At 39.9% G+C, this 20,266-nt stretch overlaps 1 pseudogene; it reads left to right on the top strand.

Moving 5' to 3' along the window:
* Positions 1 to 427: 427 nt before the first annotated feature.
* The window catches only part of LOC133632089 (zinc finger protein Xfin-like), a 30,224-nt pseudogene continuing 10,385 nt past the window's right edge, over positions 428 to 20,266 (top strand).

Raw genomic sequence — 20,266 nt, 5'->3', positions numbered from 1 at the left:
AAAACGGGAGGGTTGGCAAGTATGGACTAATGATACGTTTCGTCGCCCACAAAACAGTCACAAATGATTGTCTTTAGACACAAAGTATTTGTGTTGTTGTTTTTTTGTTGTTTTTTAGCATTTTATATTTTACAAAATAAAAATATAAAATGACCATCGCATGATTTGACTTTTCAGTATGCGGCCCTTGGTGGAAAAAGTTTGGACACCCCCGTTGTAGTGCAAATAGAATGACGAAATAATTACAGCACACCAAATAAAATAATATTTTACTTACAAAGGTATGTAACATATGCACTCGGTTGTTTTAAAACATTTATTAAAATGCTTATATTTTGAAAAATACTGGCGGAAAGTAGGAAGCGGAATGTGCTGATTTTAGCGCATGCGCAAACGGACAGACTACTTTGGCGGGCAACAAGATGGCGGACTGGGCGACTGCGGCGTCCTAAAGACGTTTCTACGATCCACCCGCCATATATATTCTCAACGATTCGTCTTTTTGAAGACCACGGAACGCAGGTTGAGTTTGCAGTGGTGGAGTGTTACCTGAAGTGAAGATTGAAGACGTGATAGAAGATGGACGACTACTGCTATGCTAAGATGGCGACGTCCGCTAAAAGAGAACATGAAAGAGAATCAGCGCCACCAACTTCCAGCAAATCACCAACGGAGATAAAGACGAAAGAAGAAGGTGAGTGACTTGAAGTTTTGTCATTTGAAAGCTATTTGAATTTCAAGCCCTTAAAGTCGAAATTAGCCGAACTTGTTGAAGAATGTAAACAAAGGGCCGCCATGATTGTTAGCTTGAAGAAGGCAGTGGAGTTCACATCAGAGGAGATGAAAGAATGCAAAAGTCAAATGAAGAAAGTGGAAGAGCAAAACAAGCGCTTGTGTAAAGAAAATAATGATTTGAAAGAAGAGATGTTGGGGAAGAGTAAGAGATGTGAAGAGAAGACTGGACCACATGTCTACATCAACGTGCAGAGGATTGGAGGTCATAAAGAACAAGAATAATTTCATTACTGTCAACTTTTGATTGGGAATATTGTAGAAAGTAAACACTTTATACACCATGTTGTTTTAAACTTAAACTAATTGATGAAGTACTATTTTAGTTGACTTCATCTGGCGTCAGGCTGTCGCCGGCCGGTATATATAAATATAATATGTGTATATATATTAAATGGTAAATGGGTTATACTTGTATAGTGCTTTTCTACCTTCAAGGTACTCACAGCGCTTTGACACTATTTCCACATTCACACACACATTCACACACTGATGGCTGGAGCTGCCATGCAAGGCGCTAACCATGACCCATCAGGAGCAAGGTCTTGCTCAGGGACACAACGGACGGGACTCAAATGGCAGAAGCTAGGGATCGAACCGGGAACCCTCAAGTTGCTGGCTCGGCCGCTCTACCAACCGAGCCACGCCGTCCCATCCATCCATCTTCTTCTGCTTATCAGAGGTCGGGTCGCGGGGGCAGCAGCCTAAGCAGAGAAGCCCAGATTTCCCTCTCCCCAGCCACTTCGTCCAGCTCCACCCGAGGCGTTCCCAGGCCAGCCAGGAGACTCCCAACGTGTCCTGGGTCTTACCCGTGGCCTCCTACTGGTCAGACGTGCCAGAAACACCTCCCCAGGGAGGCGTTTGGGTGGCATCCTGACCAGATGCCCGAACCACCTCACCTGGCTCCTATCAATGTGGCTTTACTTTGAGCTCCTCCCGGATGGCAGAGCTTCTCACCCTATCTCTAAGGGAGAGCCCCGCCACCTGGCGGAGGAAACTCATTTGGGCCGCTTGTACCCGTGATCTTGTCCTTTCGGTATAACCCAAAGCTCATGACCATAGGTGAGGATGGGAACGTAGATCGACCGGTAAATTGAGATCTTTGCCTTCCGGCTCAGCTCCTTCTTCAACACGTCCGCATTACTGAAGACGCCACACCGATCCGCCTGTCAATCTCACGATCCACTCTTCCCTCACTCGTGAACAAGACTCTGAGGTACTTGAACTCCTCCTCTTGGGTCAAGATCTCCTCCCCAACCCGGAGATGGCACTCCACCCTTTTCGGGGCGAGAACCATGGACTCGGACTTGGAGGTGCTGGTTCTCATCCCAGTCGCTTCACACTCGGCTGCGAACCGATCCAGTGAGAGCTGAAGATCCTGGCCAGATGAAGCCATCAGGACCACATCATCTGCAAAAAGCAGAGACCTAATCCTGCAGCCACCAAACCAGATCCCCTCAACACCCTGGCTGCGCCTAGAAATTATGTCCATAAAAGTTATGAACAGAATGGGCGATAAAGGGCAGCCTTGGTGGAGTCCAACCCTCACTGGAAACGCCATTAATATTATGTGTAGTATATCAATATATGTGTATATATACATGAATACACACATATGTATGGGCTATATATATATATGTGTATATATATAAATATAAATATATATATATATATATATATGTATATATGTATTTTTTGTTTTAGTTTAGAGACCCCTGCACTGGCCTTTCTAGAGCTTTTCAGCTCTTTAGTATTCAAACCATTACTGCATTTAAACATGTTCTACAACCTGTCACTATTTACACTTCACGCACCCTCTTTATTAACCAGTAGAATTGTCCTTTGTTGCCTTTCTTCCTCTCCACCATGTTATTGCTTGTATGCACTTTGTGTGTGCGTTTTGACACACTCAACATCATGCGCCTCGGCTCTGTAGTCACCGCCTCACAGCAGCATTCAGATGAAAGAACGGTACCGGTACTTTTTAAAGGTGGTATAGTACCGATTTCAATTGATTAGTACCACGATACTTTATTAGTAGCAGTATACTGTACAACCCTACTACACACACATACAGTACATAGAAGAAAGTGTGTTTTTGTTGTTTGTGTCTTGCAGATGTCCAGCAGCTGATCGGTAATCCAGAAGAAGTTTCCCCTCAGTTAGGGGGGAGCTCCACTTTGAAGCAGGAGACTCCACAACCACCCTGCATTAAAAAGGAAGAGGAGGAACTCTGCATCACTCAGGAGGGAGAGTGTCTTCTAGGACGAGAGGAAGCTGATTACACCAAGTTTCCACTGAGTATTCTCTCTGTGAAGACTGAAGATGATGAAGAGAAACCACAAGTAGACAACCTCTTAGCTCCACTATCAGATAGTGAGGCTGAAGACGAGGTTGAAGAACCTTTGAGCAGCGATACAGACTGTGAAGGTGATATGAGGACTCACACTGACAACAAACACTCTGAATGCTCTACAAAGAAGAGAGGTAAAACATGTTTGAGCTGCTCAGTTTGTGCTGAAAGTTTTACTAAAAAGAGCCAATTGACTCGGCACATGAGAACACACACAGGTGAAAAACCATTTAAGTGTTCAGTTTGTAGCAAAGATTTTTCTCAAAATAGCATTTTGACTCGACACATGAGAACACACACAGGTGAAAAACCGTTTAAGTGTTCAGTTTGTGGCAACATTTTTTCTCAAAATAGCAATTTGACTAAACACATGAGAACACACACAGGTGAAAAACCATTTAAATGTTCAGTTTGTGGCGTAAGCTTTTCTCAAAATAGCAATTTGACTAAACACATGAGAACACACACAGGAGAAAAAACATTTAAATGTTCAGTTTGTGGCAAAATATTTTCTGTTAAGAATAATTTGACTAAACACATGGGAAGACACATAGGAGAAAAAACATTTACTTGTTCAGTTTGTGGCAAAAGTTTTTCTCGAAATGGCTTGTTGACTCAACACATGAGAACACACACAGGTGAAAAACCATTCAATTGTTCAGTTTGTGGCAAAAGCTTTCCTCAAAATAGCCATTTGACTCGACACATGAGAACACACACAGGTGAAAAACCATTTAGTTGTTCAGTTTGTGGCGATAGCTTTTCTCAAAATACCGCTTTGACTCACCACATGAGAACACACACAGGTGAAAAACCATTTAACTGTTCGATATGTGGTAAAAACTATTCTTTACAGAGCACTTTGACTCAACACATGAGAACACACACAGGTGAAAAACCCTTCAATTGTTCAGTTTGTGGCGAAAGCTTTTCTCACAAATACTCTTTGAGTCACCACATCAGAACACACACAGGTGAAAAACCATTTAATTGTTCAGTTTGTGGCAAAAGCTATTCTTTTAAGAGATATTTGACTAAACACATGAGAACACACACAGGTTAAAAACTCGTTAAGTTGTTCAGTTTGCTGCAAAAGCTTTTCTCAAAATAGTTCGTTGACTTAACACATGAGAACACACACAGGTGAAAAACCATTTAATTGTTCAGTTTGTGGGGAAAGCTTTTATCGCAATAACTCTTTGACTCCCCACATGAGAACACACACAGGTGAAAAACCATTCAGTTGTTCAATGTGCTGTAAAAGGTTCACACATAATGCAGACGCAGTAAAACACATAAGAACACACAAGGGAAAATAACCAATTAGCTGTTTAGTTTGTGGTATGTTGCTCATATGTGGTGACATCCACCCTAACCAGGACCTCCTCACTGCTTCTTTCACAAATATCTGAGGTATTCATACAAACTTGGATTATTTGGAGCATAATCTTATCTACTCATGACCCCATGTCTTCTCTGTATCTGAAACCTTCCTGAACAGTAAGATAGATGATGCTTCAAGTGCTTGGTTACTCCTTCTTCAGTCCAGGGACCTGGGGCCTCATGTGTCAAGTTTGTGTACGCTCAAAAACCTGCACTACACCCTTTTTCACTGCAAAGTTGAGATGTATCAAAACTGACATAATTAAAATGCAGCATGAGACACTGCACACTGATATAGTTCTGTGAAAATGATTGTCTTCTGTGCAAATGTAAAGAAAGTGAACAGTGTGTGATTTACTGCAATACTGTCAGTCTTTTAACTTTTTATTTGTGCTTTGTTGAAATTGTTCACACATTCCACAGCTTTTATATTTCTATCAATACACATTATGTCTAGAAGACAGGAAGTAACTCAACACTATTGAATAGTTTCTACCTCAGTGTGTATGGTTTGTTGAGTTAGCACAGGATTAATATGTGGAAATGACAAATGAGGTAGTTGATACATAGAATAGTTTTTATTCATGCTTTATTTAGTTTCTTGTTCAATCCTAGATGGGTTGTGACTTAAAGTTTAATAGAAACACTGAGATTAAGTCTAAATTCATTTTGTTCATCAAGGTGTTTTGGAAAATGCACCATTTTTCCCCCTCTGAATGTTCAACTAACTTGAAGTGTTTTGTCAAGAGGATTATTTGTGATATGTACATTTTCAGAATGTGCTTGTTCTATTTTGGACCGAGGTAAAATAAAGAAAACAATCTGAAGTTGTCGTAGTCGTATTTTTAAGTTATCATGCCATGATTTTACCCGTCCCGCCCACGTGGAAATAGATTTTCCTCCATGTGGCCCCTGAGCTAAAATGAGTTTGACACCCCTGCTGTAATCTGACTCATCAGAATAGTTTTATTGCCATTGTTTGAGAACGGGTTCACAAACTAGGAATTTTTTTTGGTGCAATTGTGCAACAAAAAACACATATAACACATATTTGGTAATAAATAGAGCTGTAACTGAGCTATCAGATCTTGTTATAGACCTCATGTGAGCAGGTTACTGTACAAACACATTTTCTTATAAGTTATAAAAATGTGTTCAGTTCTTAGAGACACATCAATGTCAGTGTAGCTGCTGACAGAAGCAACATGTATATTTGATATATAATGTCATAGTTGGTGAGAATAAATAAATACAATGCATAAAGATAAGTTAATATTGTACACATAATGTGATTAAAAATGCATTTCCTTGGGTTAATTCATGCAAGTTTATGTTAACTTTATTTTTGTTGCAAACCCATGTCAATTGAGTGGGGAATATATGTTTTGTTTCCGGTTTGGTCACGTTGTTGGGGGGACAATTAATATGTGAGGGAATTAAGGAAGCAGCAAGAGACGACAAGTGTTTGATGTGGAAGACGTTAATGGAGTCTCGGATTGAAAATAAACTTTATTCCCTTGGAGTTTATGAGGCCAATGAGGTATGATTACTTCTGATATGTTTGTGAAATCTATGTGTTTTCTTTTTTGGATGTCAGACTAATTGTAAGTTCTGGTTGATTATTTTATTAGTTTCACACTTTCACAGGACTTACTTTGTCAAACAACTTGCCGTTTGCTTGAACCCACTAAAAGACAGAATACAACATTGTCGATTTTTGTTTCATTTCTATCTCCAAAGTATTTTGATGTCAGAAATGTTTTCGCGATAAGGAGCACTTCAATTATGAGCCAGAAATGTAAGAAAAGATGAAAAGGGCCGCTAGTTATTTAAAAGGTATTTTATTTTTTAAAGTGCAGTTGTCGATCGGAAGTTGCACACTTCTGGCGCATGCGCAAACACATGAAACAGTGGTAAAGCGGAAAGTCCAAGATGGCGGACTAAGCGGCGTGGCTTTCCGGAGAAGTTTCACATTTACGATCTTATAGATTCAAAAATAGCATCAAATACCTCAACTATTCACCTTTTCTTAAGCCCACCAAACGGACTTTGGATGTGGAGCGATGGCGTGTTATCTGAAGTGAAGATTGAAGACGTGATAGAAGATGGACGACTACTGCTATGCTAAGATGGCGACGTCCGCTAAAAGAGAACATGAAAGAGAATCAGCGCCACCAACGGAGAACAATCTGAAAAGCGAAGATGAAGGTGAGTGTGTTGCGTTCCCTCATTTGAAAGCTATTTGAATTCCAAGCCCTAAAAATAGAAAGTAGCCGACTTTGTTGAACAATGTAAACAAAGAACCTGTTAGCATTTTTACCTCGATCAAAAATGGCGGAAATGTTTGTCAGAAGTTACCGCAGTAGTATCCTGCACCGGAAGAACTGCTTTAATTTAAATAAAAAGTGATATTAATCGAGATTGGATGGTATATAGTTTGTATTTTTTGTTTAGCACTCAGCAATAGTGCTAATTGCTTGATCCGCTTATCAGTCAGCTTCTAAAACTTGTAGCTCATCCTCCTTATATTCAGGCTCAAAAATATAAGGTTCTGGATCATAATTTGTCCCAAAGTCTTCTTTAATGGCACTCGTGAAGTCTGCCTTCATTAGTAATAGTTGGTGGTGGTGTTGAAGGAAATAGCGAACGTTGTGATGCGTCTGTGAAAATAATGTGCCGCCATTTGATTAAAATGATAAAAAATGATGAAAATACGTAAATATTACATGTTATTATGAATGTGCCTGTTATTACATTACATATATACTTACAGCGTGTATATAAAAAGTTGCTGGATATTTTGTTAGTTTTTTTTAATAAAAGAAATAGAGTGCATCCCCATTACCTGCATTGTTAGCTGACTTTTGTTAGCGTTTATTTAGGAGTTAGAATCAGTGATGGGCAGAGGTGGGTAGAGTAGCCAAAAATTGTACTCAAGTAAGAGTACTGTTACTTTAGAGATTTATTACTCAAGTAAAAGTAAGGAGTAGTCACCCAAATATTTACTTGAGTAAAAGTAAAAAGTATGTTGTGAAAAAACTACTCAAGTACTGAGTAACTGATGAGTAACATACACACACATATCATATATATACAGTGTTGGGTTCGGTACTGAAAACCAGTAACTAGTTATAGTTACTCAGTTACTTACACCAAAAAGTAATGCGTTACTTTGAAAAGTGACTATTTAGTTACTTCTTTTTTTCTTCTTTTTTTTTAAAGCTCCCATTAATGCCCTTTAGCCTTCATGTCAGTACTGTTATTGCACTGGAGAATAATACAATGTGTTGATCAACTTGACATGCATTTGCATCACTCAACTCTGCTAAGCAATGTGGTCTACATACAACACACAAACAATGTGGTCTACATACAACACACAAACAATGTGGTCTACATACAACACACAAACAATGTGCTCTACATACAACACACAAACAATGTGGTCTACATACAACACACAAACAATGTGGTCTACATACAACACACAAACAATGTGCTCTACATACAACACACAAACAATGTGGTCTACATACAACACACAAACAATGTGGTCTACATACAACACACAAACAATGTGGTCTACATACAACACACAAACAATGTGGTCTACATACAACACACAAACAATGTGGTCTACATACAACACACAAACAATGTGGTCTACATACAACACACAAACAATGTGGTCTACATACAACACACAAACAATGTGGTCTACATACAACACACAAAGACAAAGATATGTTACAAAGGCCAATTTGTTTCTGGCCAGAACAAATTGACAAAACTATTTTAAATAGCTGCAACATAACATACATAAGTAACAAACAGCATAATAACAACATAGCTGTAAAGCAAGAAAGGCACACACTACATACACAAAGCCTAACCAGGCGTTTTTTCCTCAAAGAATTCTGACACAAAATCATGTCTGAAGCCCAGAACACTCTACACATTTCCCCAGTTTTAGTTTAGAGATAAGGAAAGATTGGTCTGGCCCACTAGAATCCCTCTTTATGTTTGTGAACTTTATAGTCTATACATTTAGAGTGATGTGATAGTCAAACACTCTAGAAGTCTAGGATGAAAGAGTATACAAGAGAATTGACAGCAACGTTCCCTCTAAGGTGCGCGCCTGTGCAATTGCGCACTGCTCAAGCGTCCTCTGCGCACGGCAAATCTATGCCACGCACAAAATCAAATAAAAAAATAAGCGCTCTACAATTTTCCGCACACGGACACGACAGAGAAAACAGTTTTCGTCATCATTGTTCAAATATTGTAACGTCTGTCGAGACGCTTTGAGGACATGAATGCCATCCATCACTTTACTGAGCAAAACTCTTTGTCGGCCAAAAACACATCACCAAAACATTACTAAAAAAATGATATCTAGCAAAAGTGGTCATTTTTTGCAGTACAAACCAGACCAAAAGCAACTTTGTTATATCAACAGCAGCCGCTCGCTCTTTCTCACTTGCGCCAACACACGCACATATGGCACTTAGCCAGTGATGCGTTTACAGCCACACAAAAAGTCGGACAACTCCAACACCACACATAAAGTGTCATTCCAGGTCGTTACACTATGATTTACCAATCAAATGTGTGCTTATTCTAGTGTCATTAATTAGGAATCTTAATTTATAAATATTAATCATGAAATGCTGTTAGTATATTAAATAAATACTAATAAAAATATAAATTTTACAAACAGGAAGTTGCAGGAATGTACACATGATCCCCTGCTTACATCTCATTGTGCAACATGTGAATGTTTTAATGGGAACTAAATGCAATGTCTGAAAGGGGTACAAACTATTTCCAAAGCAGGACCTCCACCCAGACAAACAATACAAGTACACAGTTCATGAAAAACAATATTTGTTGTTATTGTCATTGTAAGTGGGCCTAAACACTTATATTAAAAATGGAAATGACTGCTGTAATTTGATTATAATAAAAAGAGAATGTTGTCTGTCTATCTGTGTTGGCCCTGCGATGAGGTGGGGACTTGTCCAGGGTGTACCCCGCCTTCTGCCCGAATGCAGCTGAGATAGGCTCCAGCGACCCCGAAAGGGACAAGCGGTATGAAATGGATAGATGAATGGAGATTGAAGTTGTTATTTAGTCAGGTTTGGGACAGGTGTGCTGCTGGTGTAGCCACAGTGTGCACGTCTGATGTTGCTCACATGGCCTCCACTCAATGCTCAGGGAGTTTTTGCGTTTGCTCACACACATGAACAATTAGAGGGAACATTGATTGACAGAGTGTGTACCTTCAGTGCTGAATGATGAGCAGAGGCAGAGTTAATCCTTAAGTGGTGGTGGTGGAGGGAAAGTGGCATCGGTGTCTCTGTCTCTCTTTACTAGCTACGTCGAAGCATGTTGCTTATGTAGCTTGTTTCAGCAGATTTGAATTGCTGTTTTGGGCAGTAGATGGGATCTTTGGTCCAAAGCACAATTTACATTTAACTAAAATGTTATTTTCTTTGTGCTCGACAAAAGAAAAGTAGTGAAAATATCTCCATGTTAACAAACTCGACTGCAGCGCCGCCATGATCAGACACGCCCCCGCCCCCCTCCTCTCTCTCCCCACACTCAGACACACACAGAGCGCAGGTCTCTCTTCTCCGGTTTGTGACACAAGAAGAATCAGAACTACGACACTAACACACTTTATACTACATTAAAAGTAACGTAAAATAACGCAGTAACGCATCATGTAGTAACGGTAACCGAGTTACTAAATATAAAAAATAACGCGTTAGATTACTAGTTACCGCCGAAACTAACGGCGTTACAGTAACGCGTTACTTTGTAACACTGTATATATATATATATATATATATATATATATATATATACACACAGTGTTTCCCACACATTCATTTATTTGTGGCGGCCCGCCACAAAAGAAATACGTCCGCCACAAATAAAACATTTTTTTAAATTTTTTTTTATTTTTGGTCCTGTCCAGCTTCTCAGGCAAATCATATAGTTGATGTAGATGCCCATATAGGCTGTTCACATTTACTTTACAAAAGAGAAGTGTAGGACTGCTGCCCACTGCTCCCCAAGGGGATGGGTCAAATGCAGAGGACAAATTTCACCACATCTAGTGTGTGTGTGACAATCATTGGTACTTTAATCTTTAATACTTCTCTTGTTGCCTTATTTGTATTTGACCACTACTGTTTTCTGTTTATTTGTTACTGACTGTGGCAGGACACTTCTGCCTCTGTTTCACTTTATGTTGCTGGTAAATAATATGGTTGTAGTAGTAGGCTAAAGTTAAATTATTTAGTATGCAAATGAAAGGGGCAGAGCTTTAAGAGACATTTTAGCTTTTATATTTTATAAGATATATTTTTTGTAAGAACCACAATTAATACATATTTTTCAGTGAATAACTTATTGTTCAAGTCTGTATATAAATATGTACATAAAGTGTTGTAATGCTATTGTAAAATGGATGGATGGATGGATGGATGGATGGACGTTTAAAACAAAACTGTTATTATTGATTAGTAAGTATACATTTTTTTAGCCTTTTTAGAGAAAATCATATCATTGTAGTAAATTATGCAAAATACTCGATGATGTCATGGTGGCCACGCCCATAGCCACGCCCCCACCGCCACAGGTATCTTGGCAGTTTATGGGAAACACTGAGTAAGTATACATTTTTTGAGCCTTTTTAGAGAAAATCATATCATTGTAGTAAATTATGCAAATTACTCGATTATGTCATGGTGACCACGCCCATAGCCACGCCCCCACCGCCACAGGTATCTTGGCAGTTTATGGGAAACACTGATATATATATATATATACACACACACACATATACATACATATATATATATATCTATATATATATATATATATATATATATATATATATATATATATATATATATATATATATATATATATATATATAGATATATATATCTATAAATATATATATATATATATATAGATATATAGATATATATATCTATATATATATATATATATATCTATATATATATATATCTATATATATATATATATATATATAGATATATATATATATATATAATGTGTGTGTGTATATTTATTTATTTTGCCGTTTTTGTTTACATGTTAAAGGTGTTTTAATGAATATACATGCATGTTTAACATATAGATTCCTTTCTTTCATGAAGACAAGAATATAAGTTGGTGTATTACCTGATTCTGATGACTTGCATTGATTGGAATCAGACAGTAGTGCTGATAATGTCCACGTTTTCAAATGGAAGAGAAAAAAAGTTCCTCCTTTCTGTCTAATACTACATGAAAGTGGTTGGTTTTTGGCATCTTATTTGTCCAGCTTCCATATTCGTTTTTATACACTTTACAAGAAATACATTGGCGGCAAACTCCGTAGCTTGCTAGCTTGTTTGCGCTGGCTTTCGAAGACTTTTATTTTGAAGCGCAGGTGCGACGGAGCGGCACTTTTATTGTGAAGACAGGAACTGTGCGGTCAGTCTTTAGGCTTTTGACGGGAAGTACGGTTGAAATAAAAAAGTGTCTTTTTTCCTTCACACTTTTGATTTATTGATTGAAACTTTTATTAGTAGATTGCACAGCACAGTACATATTCCGTACAATTGACCACTAAATGGTAACACCCCAATAGGTTTTTCAACTTGTTTAAGTCAGGTCATGTGACCGCCTGGCTCTGTTTGATTGGTCCAACGTCACCAGTGACTGCATCTGATTGGTGGAACGGAGTCAAACGTCACCAGTGACTGTATTTGGTGAAACGCAGGCACTTTGAAGGTCTGTCTGACAGACCAAAACAAACAAAGCGTGCATTAACAGATCGATAAAAATTAGTAGCGAGTAGCGAGCTGAATGTAGATAAAAGTAGCGTTTGTTCTCTATAAATATACTCAAGTAAAAGTAAAAGTATGTTGCATCAAAACTACTCTTAGAAGTACAATTTATCCCAAAAGTTACTCAAGTAGATGTAACGGAGTAAATGTAGCGCGTTACTACCCACCTCTGGTGATGGGCAGTAGTGCACAACAAGTAGTGACGCTATGTAGCTTAACTACAGTTCCCAGTAGCGTGGCGTTAGCCTCTCTCCTTTTTGAACCCGTAGTGATACCGAACAAACCTACTACACACACATACAGTATATAAGAAAGTGTGTTTTTGTTGTTTGTGTCTTGCAGACGTCCAGCAGCTGATCGGTAATCCAGAAGAAGTTTCCCCTCAGTTAGGGGGGAGCTCCACTTTGAAGCAGGAGACTCCACAACCACCCTGCATTAAAAAGGAAGAGGAGGAACTCTGCATCACTCAGGAGGGAGAGTGTCTTCTAGGACGAGAGGAAGCTGATTACACCAAGTTTCCACTGAGTATTCTCTCTGTGAAGACTGAAGATGATGAAGAGAAACCACAAGACGAAGACGAGGTTGAAGAACCTTTGAGCAGCGATAAAGACTGTGAAGGTAAAAATGTTCGAGCTGCTCAGTTTGTGGCAAAAGCTTTTCTCAAAAAAGCTGTTTGACTCAACACATGAGAACACACACAGGTGAAAAACCATATAAGCGTTCAATCAATCAAAGTTTATTTATATATTCCTTAATCACAAATTTCTCAAAGGGCTGCACAAGCCACAACGACATCCTAGGCTCAGATCCCACATCAGGGCAAGGAAAAACTCAACCCAATGAATGGGAACAATGAGAAACCTTTGCGACCGGTACGATGGACGTAAAGTGGATCTAGTTAATAGTGTGAGAGTCCAGTCCATAGTGGATCTAGTTAATAGTGTGAGAGTCCAGTCCATAGTGAATCTAGTTAATAGTGTGAGAGTCCAGTCCATAGTGGATCTAATTAACAGTGTGAGAGTCCAGTCCAAAGTGGATCTAGTTAACAGTGTGAGAGTCCAGTCCATAGTGGATCTAGTTAATAGTGTGAGAGTCCAGTCCATAGTGGATCTAGTTAATAGTGTGAGAGTCCAGTCCATAGTGGATCTAGTTAATAGTGTGAGAGTCCAGTCCATAGTGGATCTAGTTAATAGTGTGAGAGTCCAGTCCATAGTGGATCTAGTTAATAGTGTGAGAGTCCAGTCCATAGTGGATCTAGTTAATTGTGTGAGAGTCCAGTCCATAGTGGGGCCAGCAGGAGATCATCTTGAACGGAGACAAGTCAGCAGCGCAGAGACATCCCCAATTGATGCACAGATGAGTGGTCCACCCCGGGTCCTTGGAACAGCTAGTGCCTCATCTGGGGTCACCTAATAACCTCTTCAGGTAGGGCAGAGCAGAAAAGAGAGGGCAGATCAACTGGTCTAACTGGCGCAAAGTTGAAAAGCCAGCATGTGTGATGGTATGGGGGTGTATTAGTGCCCAAGACATGGGTAACTTACACATCTGTGAAGGCACCATTAATGCTGAAAGGTACATACAGCTTTTGGAACAACATATGCTGCCATCTAAGCGCCGTCTTTTTCGTGGACGCCCCTGCTTATTTCAGCAAGATAATGCCAAGCCACATTCAGCACGTGTTACAACAACGTACAAAAACAGTGCGGGTACTTTCCTGGCCCGCCTGCAGTCCAGACCTGTCTCCCATCGAAAATGTGTGGCGCATTATGAAGTGTAAAATACGACAGCGGAGACCCCGGACTGTTGAACGACTGAAGCTCTACATCAGGGGTGTCAAACTCAAATACAGACTGGGCCTAAATTTTAAACTGAACAAAGCCGCGGGCCAAGGTTGAACAAATTAACCTTTTAATAGGGACCCAAACAAGTTTTGCATTAAATATTGAACAAGCAAGGCTTATAAAACGTTATAGTGACATGCAAAATCGAGTTTCAAATAATGATAATAATAATTAAAAAATATCAATGGCATATCAAATACAATTTAAATAAAAATTGAATGCCTCTTTCCTATTTGCAGCCTTCTGAGGTAAATATCAACATTAACTTTTTCCACAGGCTAATAAATTTGAAAATAAAATAATGAATAAACCAACCATTCAAGACTTTAAACTGCTCGGTTTGCAACACACTGATCTAATCTGATGTGCCCAAGCCAGATACTTGCCATCTTTTCTTGGATGCTAGTTCATTAATGTCGGGGCTCAGGCTTCGAGCTGAGGCAACCCTCATTATTGAACGAAGGTGTTCATCAGTCATTGTATCTTGTACAGTCTTGGGGGCGTGCCTTACAGGCACTGCTTCTAACGTCCTCTATGAGCTGACGTCACGTCCGCTTTTCATCCCTTCTAACAACGTGCCCGCCCAGTCACAAGATATGAGCGGCTCCTGTACGCACACACACGTAAATGCAAAGCATACTTCATCAACAGCGATACAGTTTACAATGAGAGTGGCCGTATAAGCAACTTTAACACGCGAAGTCCCAGAGAAGGGTCAATTGACATTTTTACCTAGAAAACACACAAGAGGGTCATTTGACCCATAGTCCCCCCTGTGGACACTCCTTTTGTTATGAAAATGTGGCTGTTAGTGGCACACGGCAGGGGGCCACTTGAGCCTGTGTGGGGGAGGGGACCTTACAGCTCAAGCTTTAGTTCTGAGGTAGGTTGTGTGTGTTTTTGCAAGGATCAACAGAATGAAGGGATCAACACTCTGACATTTATTGTTAAAAAAAATACAAAACAAAACATATTTACAAAGAATGAAAAAGCAACTGTTTTCCCAGTTTTGGTGTGGAGGGTTGTTGCAGAAGCAATTGTTATTTTTGTGTGCCAAAAATAGTTTAAAAAAAAAAATTTACAAAGAAAAAAGCATATTTACAAAGAATGAAAAACCATGTCCATGTAAACGTGACTGACATACATTTGAGCAGTCACTCACAATCCTGGCACTGCCATTGCTCCTTTCGGCATTTCCCACATGTATAATTTTTCTGTCTACCTAGACAAACTGCCCCTAACAGCCTCATTACCATAACAAAATGAGTGATTAGTGTATTCGGGAAAAGCGTCGGGCCAAATGACCCCTCTGGGTCTTCTAGGTAGACAGAAAAATGCTGGGACTTCTAGGCCTACTGAAATGAAATGTTCTTATTTAAACGGGGATAGCAGATCCATTCTGTGTCATACTTGATCATTTCGCGATATTGCCATATTTTTGCTGAAAGGATTTAGTAGAGAACATCGACCATAAAGTTTGCAACTTTTTGGTCGCTGATAAAAAAAAGCCTTGCCTGTACCGGAAGTAGCGTGACGTCACAGGTTGAAAGGCTCCTCAGATTTCCCCATTGTTTACACCAGCAGCGAGAGCGATTCGGACAGAGAAAGCGACGATTACCCCATTAATTTGAGCGAGGATAAAAGATTTGTGGATGAGGAACGTGAAGAGTGAAGGACTAGAGTGCAGTGCAGGACGCATCTTTTTTCGCTCTGACCGTAACTTAGGTACAAGGGCTCATTGGATTCCACACCTTCTCCTTTTTCTATTGTGGATCACAGATTTGTATTTTAAACCACCTCGGATACTATATCCTCTTGAAAATGAGAGTCGAGAACGCGAAATGGACATTCACAGTGACTTTTATCTCCACGACAATACATCGGCGAAGCACTTTAGCTACGGAGCTAACGTGATAGCATCGTGCTCAAATGCAGACAGAAACAAAAGAAATAAGCCCCTGACTGGAAGGATAGACAGAAGATCAACAATACTACCAAACACTGGACCTGTAACCACACGGTTAATGCTGTACCGCCTGGCAAAGCCTAGCAATGCTGTTGCTAAGGACGCCATTGAAGCTAACTTAGCTACCGGACCTCGACAGAGCTATGCTAAAAACATTAGCTCTCCACCTACGCCAGCCCTCATCTGCTCATCACGACCCGTGCTCACCTGCGTTCCAGCGATCGACGGAGCGACGATCATAGATGCGGTCGGCGGCCCGGAGACGGAGGAAGTCAAGGTGAGGTCGGCGGCTAGCGTGTCTGCTATCCATCTCAAAGTCCTCCTGGTTGTGTTGCTGTAGTCCGCCGCTAATACACCGATCCCACCTACAACTTTCTTCTTCATTGTTCATTAAACAAATTGCAAAAGATTCACCAACACAGATGTCCAAAATACTGTGGAATTTTGAGATGAAAACAGAGCTTTTTTGTATTGGATTCAATGGTGTCCGAATATTTCTGTTTAACTATTGACGTCACGCACATATGTCATCATACATAGACGTTTTCAACCGGAAGTTTACCGGGAAATTTAAAATTGCACTTTATAAGTTAACCCGGCCGTATTGGCATGTGTTGCAATGTTAAGATTTCATCATTGATATATAAACTATCAGACTGCGTGGTCGGTAGTAGTGGCTTTCAGTAGGCCTTTAACATTGTTAGAAATATACGCCACACTGTGAATCCACACCAAACAAGAATGACAAACACATTTCGGGAGAACATCCGCACGGTAACACAACATAAACACAACAGAACAAATACCCAGAACTCTTTGCAGCACTAACTCTTCCGGGACGCACACACACACATACACACACCTTGTATCGTCCCGGAAGAGTTAGTGCTGCAAAGGGTTCTGGGTATTTGTTCTGTTGTGTTTATGTTGTGTTACTGTGCGGATGTTCTCCCGAAATGTGTTTGTCTTTCTTGTTTGGTGTGGATTCACAGTGTGGCGTATATTTCTAACAATGTTAAAGGTTTTTATACCGGCACCCTCAGTGTGACCTGTATCGCTGAAGATCAAGTATGCGTTGCATTCACTTCTGTGTGCGTGTCAAAGCCGCACATATTATGTAACTGAGCCAGCACGCGTTGGAGTGGACGAAGAGGGGACGTTACAATTCTCGGGAGGGGCACTGAAATTTGGGAGTCTCCCGGGAGGTTTGGCAAGTATAAGAATTAGTGGTGTACCGCGGCACTGCCACTGTATATAATCGGCGGGCCAGCTCTAGTGTTAATTTGATATCACCTCACGGTTTCCTCAGTTCCCAATCGTTTACTGAGTGTTGTTAAAAGGAAAGGCCATGTAACACAGTGGTGAACATGCCCTTTCCCAACTACTTTGGCACGTGTTGCAGCCATGAAATTCTAAGTTAATTATTATTTGCAACAAAAAAAAAATTTATGAGTTTGAACATCAAATATGTTGTCTTTGTAGTGCATTCAATTGATTATGGGTTGAAGATGATTTGCAAATCATTGTATTCTGTTTATTATTACATCTAACACAATTTCCCAACTCATATGGAAACGGGGTTTGTATTTAAAAGCGAGCGTTTACAAATTAGTTTTAAGGTGGGACTTAAATGTTTCTATTGCAGTAGCATCTCTAACTGGGGGGATTCCATAGTACTGGAGTGAAAATAGAAAATACTTTATAGCCCGCAGACTGTTTTTGGGCTCTGAGAATCACTAATAAGCCGGAGTTCTTACAACGCAGATTTCTTGCCGGGACATATGGTACAATACAATCAGCAAGATAGGATGGAGCTAGACCGTGTAGTATTTTAAACGTAAGTAGGAAAACCTTAAAGTCGCATCTTAAGTGCACAGGAAGCCAGTGCAGGTGAGGCCAGTATAGGTATATATATACTGTATATAAATATATATATATATATATAATGTATATATATATATATACTGTATATAAATATATATATATATGTATATATATATATATATATAAAGGTAAATACAGTATAGGCGTAATATGATCAAACTTATTTGTTCTTGTCAAAATTCTAGCAGCCGCATTTTGTACCAACTGTAATCTTTCAATGTTAGACATAGGGAGGCCCGAAAATAACACATTATAGTAATGGAGACGAGACGTAACGAACGCATGAACAATGATCTCAGCGTCGCTGGTGGACACAATGGAACACATTTAGCGATATTACGGAGATGAAAGAAGGCTGTTTTAGTAACACTCTTAATGTGTGACTCAAACGAGAGAGTTGGGTGGAAGATAAAATCGAGATTCTTTACTGAGTCGCTTTGTGTAATTGTTTGGTTGTCAAATGTTAAGGTGGTATTATTAAATAGGTGTCGGTGCCTAGCAGGACCGATAATCAGCATTTTAGTTTTTTTAGCGTTGAGTTGCAGGAAGTTAGTGGACATCTATTGTTTAATTTCATTAAGACACGCCTCCAGCTGACTACAATCTGGCGTGTTGGTCAGCTTTAGAGGCATGTAGAGTCGGGTGTCATCAGCATAACAGTGGAAGCTAACACTGTATTTGCGTATGATGTCACCTAGCGGCAGCATGTAGATGCTGAAGGGTGCAAGGCCAAGAACCGAACCCTGTGGAACTCCACACGGTACCTTAACATACTCCGAAGTCACATTGTTACAATAATAAAGTAAAGTACCAATGATTGTCACACGCACACACTAGGTGTGGTGAAATGTGTCCTCTGCATTTGACCCATCACCCTTGATCACCCCCTGGGAGGTGAGGGCAGCAGTGAGCAGCAGCTGTGGCCGCGCCCGGGAATTTTTGGTAAATTTACCCCCAATTCCAACCCTTGATGCTGAGTGCCAAACAGGGAGGTAATGGGTCACATTTTTATAGCCTTTAGTATGACTTGACCAGTGTTTGAACTCACAACCTACCGATCTCAGGGCGGACACTCTAACCACTAGGCCACTGAGTAGGTTTGGGAAATGTACTGCATCCTGACAGTAAAATAGGAGTTAAGCCAAGAAAAGGCTAAGTCTGACATACCAATACGTGTTTTGATACGCTCTAATAGAATGTTATGATCGACAGTATCGAAAGCAGCGCTAAGATCAAGAGGCAGCAAAACATGGATGACGCATCAGCATCGATAGTTAGCAAGAGATCATTAGTCATTTTTTGCGAGGGCTGTGATTTGCCCTGAAACCGGACTTAAAGGGGTCACAGAGATTGTTAGACGCTAAGTGTTCATTTAGCTGCTGTGCAAATATTTTTTCGAGGATTTTTGAGATAAAGGGAAGGTGGGACACCGGCCGGGAGTTTACCATGAGGTTAGGATCGAGGTTAGGTCTTTTGAGCAGAGGATGAATAACAGCTTTTTTGAATGCTAGGGGAACAGTGCCAGAGGAAAGTGATAAGTTTATAATATTTAGTACTGATGGCCCTAATATTACAAACAGCTGCTTGATAAGTTTCTCAGGAAGTGGGTCAAGTAAACATGTTGTTTGTTTTATCCCATTTACACGCCGCTGTAGTTCCTCTAATGTTATTTCATCCAAAAGAAAGATACTATTTTGGAGGGCAAAATCCGTCGTACATACATTTGTATCTGTGTTAATAGAACCCAGTTGCAGCTGGGATGCGTTGTCTTTAATCTCCTTTCTAATGAGTTCGATTCTCTTATTAACGAAATTCATAAAGTTGTCTGCCGAATGGGTGGAGCTACTGGCAGGAGACCTTTGTTGGGTTAGCAATGCTACTGTACTGAACACATATTTAGTATCATTTTTATTGAGGCGGATGAGATTGGAACAGTAATTAGCTTTAGCTAAAGTAAGCATGCCTTTATAAGTTAGTAAACTATCACTCCATGCTTGATGGAAAACCTCAAGTTTAGTCGCACGCCATTAGCGTTCAAGCTTTCTACATGATAGTTTAAGACCTCTAGTTTCTTCTGTAAACCATGGGGTACGCCTTTTAGGGGCCTTTTTTAGCTTTAGCGGTGCTATACTATCAATGGTGTCGTGCAGGGCATCGTTAAAGTTGTTAGTGAGGT

The sequence above is a fragment of the Entelurus aequoreus genome, linkage group LG17 (assembly GCF_033978785.1).
Source record: "Entelurus aequoreus isolate RoL-2023_Sb linkage group LG17, RoL_Eaeq_v1.1, whole genome shotgun sequence".
NCBI lineage: Eukaryota > Metazoa > Chordata > Actinopteri > Syngnathiformes > Syngnathidae > Entelurus > Entelurus aequoreus.
This window is presented reverse-complemented; position numbering and strand designations above follow the sequence as displayed.